The sequence below is a fragment of the Heterodontus francisci genome, chromosome 26 (genome assembly GCF_036365525.1).
Source record: "Heterodontus francisci isolate sHetFra1 chromosome 26, sHetFra1.hap1, whole genome shotgun sequence".
In the NCBI taxonomy this organism is placed as follows: Eukaryota; Metazoa; Chordata; class Chondrichthyes; order Heterodontiformes; family Heterodontidae; genus Heterodontus; species Heterodontus francisci.
This window is the reverse complement of record NC_090396.1, coordinates 73,099,014-73,113,070: the sequence shown is the minus strand read 5'-3', so window position 1 is coordinate 73,113,070 and position 14,057 is coordinate 73,099,014.

Here is a 14,057-nt window from a genome sequence, read left to right as displayed (position 1 = left end):
CAATCCTGATATGTGAGGCTGGGAGCCTCCTGACCTCGGCTACAGCTGGTGGACATGCCACAGCTGTCAACTCTGTGTAAGTGACTGAGGTGGAATTGATGATGCGCTGCAGCCATTAACTACAGAAATAGCAAAAATTCGGAACAGGAATAGACCATTCGGCCCCTCGTCCCCGTTCCGCCATTCAGTTGAATCATGGCTGGTCAGTATCTCCAGTCCACTTACTGACCTCTGCTCTATATCACACAACAAACTTCTACTGATCTCAGTCAACTTTGGAGAGTTTACAACATGGGGTCATAGCCTCAGGTTGGCCATTCAGGACTGAGATGAGAAATTTCTTCACTCAGGGGGTTGTGAATCTTTGGGATTCTCTGCCTCAGAGGGTTGTGGATGCTCAGTTACTGAGTATATTCAAGACAGATCAACAGATTTTTGGACACTAAGGGAATCAAAGGATATGGAGATCGGGCAGGGAACTAGAGTTGAGGTCAAAGTTGTGTAAGGGGAAAAGGCAAAAAAACAGGAACACGAGACACGGGCTGAATTTTACTGGCCCCTCGACGCTGCAGACAGCGTCGAGGGGGGCTGGTAAAATGCTACGGGGAGAGGCCTGCCTCGACCCGCGACGTCAAGACGGGCCTGCCGCATTTTACCGGCAGTGGCACCACGATCAATATATGGTAATGATTACTTACCTTTGCTGATTATGGAGCCCGTCGCCTCTCCACCGACACTGCCGGATTTTTCGTTGAACGGACGGCCGTCACGTGCCGTCCTGTTCACGATCTGAAAAGCTGGTGGGTCCTCAATGTGCATTATGGAAGGTGGGGGGGGTGGGTGAGGATATACAGGGGTCTCACTCTGTATTCTTAAAGGGAAGAGGGAGGGGGGATATACAGGGGTCTACCTCGGCATTATGAAAGGGAGGGGATCTGGGGTTACTGGAGGGAAAGCTGTGCTGGCATGAAGGGAGGTACCGTGTACCATCCCTCCATTAACAGTGTACTCTCTGTGTTTGTGAGGGGGCAATGGCACACTAGGCACCCTGTGTGTGGGGAGGGTGCCAGAAGGGCAGGAGCATCAAGGTGTTATGGATGGTGGGGGCAATTGATTCAGCTGGTAGGATCCTGGTGTGGTCATGCTGTGCCGCTCTGAGTGTTGGCCAAGATGGGCAATGTCATGGCACACCACATAGTTGATCCAGGAAAATAGCTGATGTACCCGTCAACACCAATCCCTGCCCTGTTAGGAACCTTCGAATACATGCAGGGTTCAACTTTATTTATCACATGGAAATAGGTGTGGTTCATCTTACATTGTGTGATCCTCTGCATGTGAGGATCCCTATGCACACGAGGCAATACCAACAGGTAAGTGCGATCCACGTAGAGACCCCCGGTTGTGAGCAGTAGCCCCCAAGGGGAGCTCGCCATTATGGTTGCCGTGCATCTACAGGCCCCACATGACATGCCACCGGATGTCAGAGCACCAGTGTCAGAGGAGATTGCGCATATAGAGAGGGTGGTGACATGTCTCTGTGCACTGCTTAAGGATGACCTGCAGCCCGTGTGCTCCGGTGGACATCCCATGCCTTTGTTCCTCATAGTGGCAGCGGTTCGCAAGCCTGACAACTCTGCAGCCTTTTAGGGGCCCACAGAGACCTTTGTGGGGTCACATAGTCAGCAGTGCACTGCTGCATCAGGGACATCACCAATGCCCTGCACCGGAGGGTCTGTGAGGATGTCCGCTTCAGGACGGACTCTCACAGCCAGACCCACAGGGCCATTGGTTCTGGCACCATTGCCGGAGAACCATAGGTTATAATGTTCATAGACTGCACTCATGTGGCCATCAGGTCTACTGCCAGGCTATCACCATTAAAGAAGCCCTCTCAATCAAGGTGAAGCTGGTATGTGGACACCACAGATGCTTGCAGTGAACATGTGACTGCTTCTCAGGCAGCTGCCATGACACCTGGGTCTTGCACCAGTCCCAGCTGCCACCACTGTTCACTGAACTGGCTCAGATGGAGGGGTGGCTTCTTGGAGTTAAGGGCTTTTCTTTGCAGACATGGCTCCCGACACCAGTGAGAGACTCCACCACAGCTGCAGAGGAGAGATACAATGTCAGCCACTGAGCTACATGAGCCACCATTGAACAGGAGATCGGCCTGCTGAAAGAGCACCTCCAATGCCTGTATGGATAGGGTGATGCCCTGTACTAGGGGCTGAAAAGACCAGCTCCTTTCTTTGTTGCTCTGCACATCTACGCACCCAATAGGCCTGGCATAATGAGGAGAGACGTCAACAGGATTCCTCCTCGGACTATGAGGATGCTGAGGACCTATAATATGAAAGACACATGGGAGGGCAGATGGCACCCAGGCTCTGCACGCAGGGGTAGCAGTGAACTAGGGATGTACAGCAGTGGCTTATCAGCTGTCTGCTCCATAGGAACTGACATGAGCTCTGCAAGCCACACATCACCCTCGCTCACCTGCTGTGCACCTGTCCACATCTGCAGCATCCCTGTGTAAACCATTAGAGGCAGCAGCTGACTGAGCCAATGTCCCTGTCACTGCATCCATAGAGACGCTCAGAGTAATGGTGACATGGAAATGATGTTATTGCATATGTTGGCTCTTCTGAATGGCCAACGGTGCAAAGGGATGTGACATTGGTGCTACATGCTGGCACACATCATTCACACAGAGAAAAGGACACACATGTTGGTGAGGAAAATTTAGTGAAAGACTTATTTACATTGCTGTGACACCCGTGCATTGCCATTTGTGTCAGTGTGTTCTCTGTAAACCTCTGTAATATCTTTTATGGTCTATTTAAGTCTCACGTCCTGGAATGTGCAAAATTAAGATTATTCACCCAGGTGCGGCACGCCTACAGGAAGGAATGTTACATCTGAGTGGGAGAAGAGGATCGCAGCTTCACAGGACACTGGGACACAGCGGGGTAAGTATGTGGCAGCAAGGTGGAAAATGCTGGGGTCACTCAGCAGGTCAGGCAGCATTTGTGGAGAGAGAAGCAGAGTTAACTTTCAGGTCTGTGAACTTGGACAAGTTAACTCTGCTTCTCTCTCCACAGACACTGCCTGATCTGTTGTATTTTTACAGCACTTTCTGCTTTGCTGCCAGATTGACAGCAGCCCCACTCTTCAGCAGTCAGGTAATTATTCTTTGACAACTGTCAGGAAGCAGTTGCTGGGGCGTTTAAAATAGGGCCCCAGTACCTGCTGCACAGCTGTCAAACACTCTCTCACTGCGCGATTAATATCGTGGGGGCTCTGCGGCGGCCGCTAAATGCGGGTGCACCATGCTGAGTTCAAAGGGCGCTGCTGTCCAATAAAATTCAGCCAAGGTGTGAGGAACACATTTCCAAGACCCAATCAGTTTTCAAAGCCACTGTTGCAATTGCTTGTGGTTCTTGACAATCACCAGTTTTAATTTCCTATCCTCTTATTTTAAGATATTTCACTCTGACTACTGCCCCCTCGCTGCTGGGCAACAGGACCACAATTTGAATATTGAAATCAATTAAATTAATTAATTTCAATATACTTACATCCCCTGATGTCCCGCCACGATCTTTGGCCCGGTTGTTGGCACTCCCGTGCATTTCGGATCCCCGTCCGGGGAAATGAGGTGCAACACTGGTGGGGAGGGGGCAGGAGGTACGTTTCACAGTGCGGGCAGTGTTGGGGGGGGTGAAATGGGGTCAAATTAACGTCATAGGTGTCGGGGATGATGGGAAGGGTTGTAGTTTAAGGTTTGTGCAGGTTGGGGGCAAAGGCCAGATGGTAAAGGTAAGTGTTTTGGGGGGGTGGGGATGGACAATTAATTAATTTCATTGTTATTGGGAGGTGGGAGAGGGGCAAAAGAGATGTATTTAATTTAATCTATCTTTAAATATTTAAATAAGCTGGTCGGGCTAACAGCCCTTTAAAAATGGCTTCTACGCCTGCGCACAGGCAGCTGACACCATTGCTAGGGAGGGACAGCCTGTCCCCTCCAAGTAATCGGGGGCGGGGGGAAGGGCAAGGGGGAGGGCGGCCCACCCTGGCTATTTAAATGAGCCCCCATGCTCTTTGGCATGAGGCTCATGCGGGTGGGCCACCATTTTTTGAAGCTTGGGGCGAGCTTATAAAATCCAGCCCCTTAAATCCGTGACCCTCCTCTCACTGGAAAAGGTTTCTCCTTATTCACTCAATGAAAACCGTTAATGATTTTGTTCACCTCTATTAAATCGCCTCTTAATCTTCTCTGTTCTAAGGAGAACAATCCCAGTTTCTCCACTCTCTCCCATATCTGACATAAATAATCAATACAAATGAACAGAACCCTACACAGTTCAATCTTGGAGGTTGGGGTGATGGAGGGAGGGTATGGAATGGAACATCAGTCACTGTTTCTCATCTTGCATTGCAATTTCTTATTCTCATTGAGCAGTGTCAGATCATAAGAATTTTATTGACAGTGCTGTAGCATTCTGGTCTTTACTCATGGAAACAGAACCTTCTTTCAAACACTATCACTACTCCCTGAGCACAATGGAGTTACTGCTGTTACCCAGGGGGCCATTGAACCTGAGTTGATTCAAGTTGTTGCCTATGAGGTTCATGAATTAAATATCAGATAATAGTACGATGGCCATGAGTTTGCAGCTCAAACTCCACAGTAGACTATATGAGGGAAGATTGATCTGTTCGGGAGTGTCCACAGCGATCCCTGAGACTTAATTACTGCCTCGTACTCCATTTTCACACTTATGGATGGTTTAAGGACATTCATGTTTCAATGTTTCGAAGGTACTCTGAATTGGGTCTTGGGCCTCCTTGACAATATCTGTTCGAGCTGTCGTCCCTTCCACAGGCAGCTTGCCCATTTTACATCATTGACTATCGGGCTGGTAGTGATTCCAGGAGATCTGGGAGGAGGGTGTGGAGCAGGGTGGGGCCAGTGATGAGGAGTGTGGAGTTGGTAGTGAGATAGAAGGCCTCCTGCTCCTCCAGGCTCCACAGGAAACCTTCCTTTGTGGTGACGACGTTGTCTAGGCTGCAGTGACCCATTGAAGAATTCGGAGTGGAGCAGGTCCGGCTCCTGATAAGCTCTGCAATGTCCAATTTCCAGAAAGGGGCCTAAAACAGCTGTTAGCCCCTCTCGTTTACATATGTAAGGGGCCTAATGCCTGTTTTAGGTGACCATCTAGATGCCTGGAAAATGGACCAACCCAATATCTGGTCGGGCACCTTTCAGGCAGCCTTGGGACGCAGGATGCTGGTCCCCAAAATTGTGTTCAATGTCTACCCCAATTGACTTTCAGAAGTTGCACATATCTGGATAATGAACTCTGACGCTAATATCGTCAATTCATTTTTACTTTCCACTGTAACTTTTTTCCAAATAATGACAAATAACACTTAGGGTCACAGTATGTGAGTAGTTTGAGACATGGTGTGTGTTGAGTGTACTGTGCTCCAGAGGAAGGGGTGACTTTGGACCTCTTGTTTCCAAAGCTCTCCACCACTGGGGGGTTTTCTCACCTCCAGCACAGGCACGATGGGCTGAATGGCCACTTTCTGTTCTGGATCATTCCATGGTTCTATGATGTCTGGCTCAGTTATAGAGTCACTGATACCGATAGATCACTGCGATTAATCAATAACTCCATTATCAATCTATCATCTGACCACCGGGATGAGAGAAGGTAATCTTGATGGTTCTTGTTTTTTTCATCTAACAATTTCTTTGTTCCTGCAATAATTTCAAACACTATGAATGACTACTTCTTACCACCATCTCCATCCCTTGAACCTATGTTCTTACTAACTCTTGCTCTACTCTCTCACTTTTACGTAATCTCAATTTTAAATCATGTTCAAATCCCTCCATAGTCTTGCCCCCTCACTATTTCTGTAATCTCCTCCAGTTTACAACCCTCTCGATAACTGCACGCCTCCAATTCTGGCCTCCCTGATTTTAATCACTTCAACATTGGTGACCATGTCTTCAGCTGCCTGGGCCCCAAGCTCTGGAATTCCCTCCCTAAACCTCTCTAGCTCTCCCCCTTTAAGACGCTTCTCAAAACCTACTTTTTTAATGAAACTTTTGGTCACCTGACCTAATATCTCTTTATGTGACTCATTGTCCAATTCTGTCTGATAAAGGGCTGGTTTTGGAGACAGGGGCGGGGGGAAAGGGGGCACATAAAATGGCATTGGGCAGTGTGCCCGACATTGTCCTCCCCCCATGCCATTTTCCCTGTGGCGAGCACTGTGGTGGATGGGAAGTCCGCTGAAAGACCAATTAAACCACCTGGTGGCCTCCTAACGGGCTTGGGAGGGGGTCCCATCCTCTGGGGGAAATCCATGGCCCATGGAAAGTCCTCCTGGCAGTAATATCTGCCCCCACGACAATTCCACCCTGCCCTCATCAACCATCCCCACATCCCCTCATCAGGGCCTGCCTGACTGGTCCGGGTGACCCCGATCCCACTTACCTGGGTTCCGGGTCTCCTCCATCTTCGCTGCTCCTGGATTCCTACAGTCCCAGCAGTGGCCAGCGCTCCCAGTGGTGCTGCTGGTAATGCTGAGCTGCCGGCCCTCCGATTGGCTGGCAGCTCTTGGAGGCGGGACCTTGTCCCTTAAAGGGACAGCGTCCCCAACAGCTGACAGTCAATTGCCTGCCCACTGTTGAATTTGGCTGAGGGTCCGATAGAGGGTGGAGGCAGGGTCGCCTCCTCCCCCACCCATGTCTTCCGGCCCATTGCCGGGGCCCCTGTCACCACTGTAAAACCCTGCCCAATGCTCCTGTGAAGCACCTTGGGACTTTTTACTACATTTTAAGTCATTGGGTGAAATGTTAAACTGAGGCCCTGTCTTTCCTCTCAGGGATAGAAAAGATCCCATGGTCTTTTATTGAAGAAGAGTGAGGGAGTTCTCCCCAGTGCCCTGTGCAATATTTATCCCTCAATCAACATCAGTTCTCACTGAGCATACCAGAGCTGCTACATGGACACTGAGGGAATCGAGGGATATGGGGAGAGGGTGGGAAAGTGAAGTTCAGGTGGAAAGTCAGCCATGATCTATTGAATGGCGGAGCAGGCTCGAGGGGCCGAGTGGCCGATTCTTGCTCCTATTTCTTATGTTCTTAAAAACAGCTGATCTGGGCATTATCACATTGCTGTTAGTGGGAGCTTGATGTGCAAACGTTGGCTGCCACATACAGCAGTGATTAACTTTACTATCTGTAAAGGGCTTTGAGACGTGCTGAAATTGTGAAAGGGGTTGTTGGAATGCAAGTCTTTGTTGAAAGGTGCTATGTAAATGTAGATGGTTCTGTTGTTGTGCTACTTGTGAGACAGGAGGTTGAGGGCTAGGTGGGTGGGTCTGGGGCCGTCCAGGACAGAGGTGACTCTTGTTTCAGTGAAGTGAGAGTCCTTGAGGATTCCACATCAAGTGTCCATTCTCTTGCTATGCCCAGTGGGTTCCTGACCCAGTTGTAAAACCCCCTCAAGCGCTGGTGTTACAGGGGCGGGGGGTGGGGTTCTGAAGAAAGGAGTCTCATTGTCACTCTTACACGAGACACAGTGATGTCTCCTACTGCCCCTTGTAACCACCAACATCAGATGTCCATTTGGAGATCGGGCAACATCTGGAGAGCAGTCAATGGCCATTGAATTTCATTTACAGAATAGAAAGGTTGCAATCTGTTATAACATGCACTTAACATTGTACTTAACACATCTTTACCGCCCCTCCTGCTCTCACTGAGAGTACCAAATCAGTCACAGCACTTTCGGCACTTTTAATATATTCTTGTCTACTACTCTTTCAGCTAGTTCATGAGAAGCTCCGTTTTACTTTCAGACATAACTGACTGTAAAAGCAATCACTGACATAACATAAACTGATTATTATTCAGTCCCAGTTTTCTATTAGGATGTGAATAGTCAGTTTTTAAAGTGATTTTTTTCCCCATTAGCAGCCTCTCTGCAGTCTCTCTCCACAGTCACACAATGTCTAATTTCTCTCCCAAGTTTCTCTCTTTCTCCCAGTGCAGCTCCAGTGTACTTCTTCCTAGTGACTCTCACCCTGTCTCTGTCCCTGCCCTCATCTCTCTCTGCCCTAGTCTCACGCTGTCCCAGTCTATCACCCTCTCAGCCTCTCTCATAGAAACTTTATGGCACAGAAGGAGGCCATTTGGCCCATCATATCTGTACCGTCCGAGAAAAGCTATTCAACCTAATCTAGCTATCCAGTTCTTGATCCATGGCCCTGAAGGTTACAGTAATTCAAGTATATACCTGAGTATTTTTAAAATACAAGGGTTTCTGTCTCTACCACTCTTTCAAGCAGTTAGTTCCAGATCCCCAGCTGAAAGACTTTCTTCTCAGCTCCCCTCTAATCCTTCTACCAATTATTTTAAATCAATGCCCTCTGCTTATTGACCTCTTTGCTAAGGGTTATAGGGCCTTCCTATCAACCCTATCTAGGCCCCTCAATTTTATACACCTCAATTAAATCTCCCCTCAGCCTCCTGTTTCAAAGAAAACAAGCCTATTCAAACTTTCCTCAGCTAAAATTCTCTATTCCTGGCAACATCCTCGTAAATCAGCTCTGTACCCGCTCTAGTGTGATCACATCCTTCTTGTAATGCAGTGATCAGGACAGTACACAGTACTCCAGCTGTGGCCTAACTAGTGTTATGCATGATCAAGATCATGAGAAAACGAGGTCCAGAGGGCAGAAAGGCAGTTGCAGGAGTGACAACTGGTACTGCAGCGGAGAGACTAGCAACTACATCAGTGTTGAAATGTCAGAGGATGCATACAGGTACACAGATCATTGAATTAGTGATGAGCGATATTACAAGGAGCTAGAGTTATGTAGGTGCACGGCCATGGGGGGGGGGGTACACAGACTTAGGAAGGGGTGAGACCATGAGGGGATCATAGAGAGAGGGAGGGGTGAGACCATGAGGGAATGATAGAGAGAGGGAGGGGTGAGACCATGAGGAAATCATAGAGAGAGGGTGGGGTGAGACCATGAGGGGCTCAGAGAGAGAGGGAGGGAGGGGTGAGACCATGAGGGGATCATAGAGAGAGGAAGGGGTGAGACCAAGAGGGAATCATAGAGAGAGGGAGGGTGGGGTGAGACCATGAGGGGAGCATAGAGAGAGGGAGGGGTGAGACCGAGGGAATCATAGAGAGAAAGGGGGGGGTGAGACCATGAGGGGATCATAGAGAGAGGGAGGGGTGAGACCATGAGGGGATCGAGAGAGAGGGAGGGGTGAGACCATGAGGTGATCATAGAGAGAGGGAGGGAGGGGTGAGACCATGAGGGGATCATAGAGAGAGGGAGGGAGGGAGGGATGAGACCATGAGGGGATCATAGAGAGAGGGAGGGAGGGGTGAGACCATGAGGGGATCATAGAGAGAGGGAGGGGTGAGACCATGAGGCGAGCGAGAGAGAGGGAGGGGTGAGACCATGAGGGAATCATAGAGAGAGGGAGGGGTGAGACCATGAGGGAATCATAGAGAGAGGGAGGAGTGAGACCATGAGGGGATCATAGAGAGAGGGAGGGGTGAGACCATGAGGGACTCATAGAGAGAGAGAGGGAGGGGTAAGTCTGAGGGGATCATAGAGAGAGGGAGGGGTGAGACCATGAGGGGCTCAGAGAGAGAGGGAGGGAGGGGTGTGACCATGAGGGGATCATAGAGAGAGGGAGGGGTGAGTCTGAGGGGATCATAGAGAGAGGGAGGGGTGAGACCATGAGGGACTCAAAGAGAGAGGGAGGGGTGAGACCATGAGGGACTCAAAGAGAGAGGGAGGGGTGAGACCATGAGGGGCTCCAAGAGAGAGGGATGGGGTGAGACCATGAGGGGATCTAGAGAGAGGGAGGGGTGAGACCATGAGGGACTCAAAGAGAGAGGGAGGGGTGAGACCATGAGGGACTCAAAGAGAGAGGGAGGGGTGAGACCATGAGGGGCTCATAGAGAGAGGGAGGCGTGAGACCATGAGGGACTCAAAGAGAGAGGGAGGGGTGAGACCATGAGGGACTCAAAGAGAGAGGGAGGGGTGAGACCATGAGGGGATCTAGAGAAAGGGAGGGGTGAGACCATGAGGGGATCTAGAGAAAGGGAGGGGTGAAACCATGAGGGGATCTAGAGAGAGGGAGGGGCAATGCCAGGGAAGGATTTGAAGATACAGACAAGAATCTTAAATCCCATTCTCAGAGATGTGTGATGCTAATGTCGTTTGCCGAAGAGAGGACAGAAGGACATCAGAGCCTTAGCGTGAGTGAGGTCACAGACCCAGGCATTCTTGATGGCTTGTAGCTAGTGAATGGTTGAACTGGGCAGGAGGGTATGAGACCCTTCCCATTAAAATCATTGGATACTTTATCAAGATCCAATTCTTTCTGGTGTAGCCTAGAGGATGTTACAGCCAATCGTAGCAGCCCAACTGGCTGAGATCACCTGATGGATGGCAGGTCAGACATGGTAGCTTTCAAGTCAGTGTGACTCAGGTTTTCTCTAGATAAACCCGGTTCATCTGCAGCAACAGAAGGAGCAGTTTAAGCCGTGGCCACGTCCATCACTGATCCCTGTTCCTCCTCCTTGTATCATACCATTAAATAATGCGTGGCCATCAATGAGACAATACCACCCTGCGAAGCCCCTATATCAGATTTATCTCACAGAGATTCTGTTAATGGAGAAATTGGATCCAGTTGTCTGGGTGATAACCCTCAGAGAATTAATTACCTCACTCTATGCTGTCCCATAAATTAGCAAAAAATTAGTTATGTACTGGAGATAATGCAGAGATTAAATGCAGAAAATTAAATAGATAGCATTCATCAGCCAGGCATGAAATCCAGAGTGTACAGTATATAAATTCACCAATGTACTGAACGCATTTATAGTCGATTCCTAATAAATTCAGTAATTATCTAAATTTTCTTCATTTCAACTATCTCATTATTTCCCCATAGAAAAATAACTCATGGAAAAACAAATACCCATCGACCTGGTGGGAATAATAGATTCCCGGGAGTGAGTTACAGACTGGAATCTAATCCAGCGACTCAGCGGCTTTATATATAGAATAACAGATACCCGGGAGTGAGTTACAGACTGGAATCTAACCGAGGGGTTCATGGGGATTTATATATAGAATAACAGATACCCGGGAGTGAGTTACAGACTGGAATCTAATCGAGGGGTTTGGGGGGTTTATATATAGAATAACAGATACCCGGCAGTGAGTTACAGACTGGAATCTAATCGAGGGGTTCAGGGGATTTATATGTAGAATAACAGATACCCGGGAGTGAGTTACAGACTGGAATCTAATTGAAGGGTTTGGGGGGTTTATATATAAAATAACAGATACCCGGGAGTGAGTTACAGACTGGAATCTAATCGAAGGGTTCAGGGGTGTTTATATATAAAATAACAGATACCCAGGAGTGTGTTACAGACTGGAATCTAATCGAGGGGTTTGGGGGGTTTATATATAGAATAACAGATACCCAGGAGTGAGTTACAGACTGGAATTTAATTGAGGGATTCGGTGGGTTTATATATCGAATAACAGATACCCGGGAGTGAGTTACAGACTGGAATCTAGTCGAGGGGTTCAGGGGGTTTATATATAGAATAACAGATACCCGGGAGTGAGTTACAGACTGGAATCTAATCGAGGGGTTCATGGGGATTTATATATAGAATAACAGATACCCGGGAGTGAGTTACAGACTGGAATCTAATCGAGGGGTTCATGGGGATTTATATATCGAATAACAGATACCCAGGAGTGAGTTACAGATTGGAATCTAATCGAGGGGTTCATGGGGGATTATGTATAGAATAACAGATACCCGGGAGTGAGTTACAGACTGAAATCTAATTGAGGGGCAGGGGGTTTATATATAAAATAACAGATACCCAGGAGTGAGTTACAGACTGGAATCTAATCGAGGGGTTCATGGGGGATTATATATAGAATAACAGATTCCCAGGAGTGAGTTACAGACTGGAATCTAATTGAGGGGTTCATGGGGATTTATATATAGAATAACAGATACCCGGGAGTGAGTTACAGACTGGAATCTAATCGAGGGGTTCATGGGGGATTACATATAGAATAACAGATACCCGGGAGTGAGTTACAGACTGAAATCTAATTGAGGGGCAGGGGGTTTATATATAAAATAACAGATACCCAGGAGTGAGTTACAGACTGGAATCTAATCGAGGGGTTCATGGGGGATTATATATAGAATAACAGATTCCCAGGAGTGAGTTACAGACTGGAATCTAATTGAGGGGTTCATGGGGATTTATATATAGAATAACAGATACCCGGGAGTGAGTTACAGACTGGAATCTAATCGAGGGGTTCATGGGGGATTACATATAGAATAACAGATACCCGGGAGTGAGTTACAGACTGGAATCTAATCGAGGGTTTCAGGGGGTTTATATATAGAATAACAGATTCCTGGGAGTTCGTTACAGACCAGAATCTAATTGAGGGGTTCAGGGGGGTTTATATATAGAATAACAGATACCCGGGAGTGAGTTACAGACCGGAATCTAATTGAGGGGTTCAGGGGGGTTTATATATAGAATAACAGATACCCGGGAGTGAGTTACAGACCGGAATCTAATTGAGGGGTTCAGGGGGGTTTATATATAGAATAACAGATACCCGGGAGTGAGTTACAGACTGGAATCTAATCGAGGGTCTCAGGGGGTTTATATATAGAATAACAGATACCTGGGAGTTAGTTACAGACCAGAATCTAATTGAGGGGTTCAGGGGGGTTTATATATAGAATAACAGATACCCGGGAGTGAGTTACAGACCGGAATCTAATTGAGGGGTTCAGGGGGGTTTATATATAGAATAACAGATACCCGGGAGTGAGTTACAGACTGGAATCTAATTGAGGGGTTCAGCGGGTTTATATTTAGAATAACAGATACCCAGGAGTGAGTTACAGACTGGAATCTAATCGAGGGTTTCAGGGGGTTTATATATAGAATAACAGATACCCAGGAGTGAGTTACAGACTGGAATCTAATCGAGGGTTTCAGGGGGTTTATATATAGAATAACAGATACCCGGGTGTGAGTTACAGACTGGAATCTAATCGAGGGGTTTGGAAGGACTTTCCAAATGCAAATCTTGTTGTTGATTAATCTCCATGTCTAGGTTTATGTCGTCTTCTCCTAATTTCAATCCAGCTACACCCTGGGTGTTGACGCTCGGACACAAATCAGAAATAATGGAAGAGACAAAAGTTTGAAAAAAAGCTTCAGAGCTGGACGAGTTAAGCATTCACAGAAATGCTGGTGTTAAATATTTCACTGACAATGATAAGCAAAGCACGGAAACAATTAATAAATAAATTTAAGTTTTGCAGCAACAGATGGTGATAGGCAGCAAGAGGTTTATTGCCAAGTTGTGTTTCTCCTGCTTGTACTTCATTGTTGGTTACTGCGCACCTGAGGGGTGACATCAGAGACACAGCCAGGATTCAATCAAATATTTTTTTCCCATTCAATTCACAGAAACCATCTGGCAGATTTTTAAGTATTTAATAGCCAGACTCACAATTCCACAGCCATCAAAAAAAAAACAATTTAGTTTTTCATATCCTCTGTTTGTTCACCCTTTGCTCGCCCTTGGTCTGGGCCATCTTGTGGTATTGAGGTAAACACAACATGAATTCGCATTTCTATCTTGCATTGAACATCCCAATCTTCACAGGAGCATTATCAAACAACCGAGCAACAGAAGGAAACATTAGGAAAGGTGACCAAACGCTTGGTCAAAGAGGTAGATTTTAAGGAGTATCTTATTGGAGGTGGAGAGGTTTAGCGAGGGAATTCCAGAGCTTAGGGCCCAGGCAGCTGAAGGCACGACCACCGATGGTGAGGCAATTAAAGTCAGGGATGTGCAAGAGGCCAGAATTAGAGGAGTGCAGAGATCTCAGAGGGTTGTGGGGCTGGAGGAGGTTACAGAGA